Consider the following 674-nt stretch of genomic DNA (forward strand, 5'->3'; position numbering starts at 1 on the left):
GGGGAGAACTATATACAAACAATTAAAGACAAAGAGAAACAAGAGATGGAAAGAAACAACTTGACGACACTGCTACGTGACTACCTCAACAAGACGACAACTTCAGTTAGAGATAAATTTATAAGTGATACCCTACGTTCCGCAAAAATGTTATTAAAAAATCATAAAGAGCTTTTTATCCTTAATGCCGACAAGGGCAATGTAACTGTGTTGATGGATAAATCAGAATATGACATAAAAATGCAGACTATAGTCAACGATATTTCCACATACAAAGTATTGAAGCGTGATCCTACTAATAGACTACAGGACAAGAACAACGAAATAGTTGAGAAAATGTTCAGTAACCAAATCATTGATGTAAAAGAAAAGAATGCGCTTTTGTCTAAAACAGCCAATCCACCACGAATCTATGGCTTACCAAAGATTCACAAAGAAGGAAATCCACTCAGACCTATTTGTCCGTCAATTCCCCGTCTTACAATTTATGTAAATATGTCGTCAAAATCCTGAAAAATGTAACTAGTCCTCCGTATATAATGTCAAAGACGCTATCGAATTCAAGAACAAGATCAAGGATACATATGTTTATGATGATGAGAGTCTAGTGTCGTTCGATGTTGTGTCATTGTTCCCGAGTATTCCAGTGGATTTGGCCCTTGAAATCATAGCTT

This window comes from Rhagoletis pomonella, unplaced genomic scaffold (genome assembly GCF_013731165.1).
Source record: "Rhagoletis pomonella isolate Grant_MI unplaced genomic scaffold, Rhpom_1.0 Rhpom_scaffold_00470, whole genome shotgun sequence".
Lineage (NCBI taxonomy): Eukaryota > Metazoa > Arthropoda > Insecta > Diptera > Tephritidae > Rhagoletis > Rhagoletis pomonella.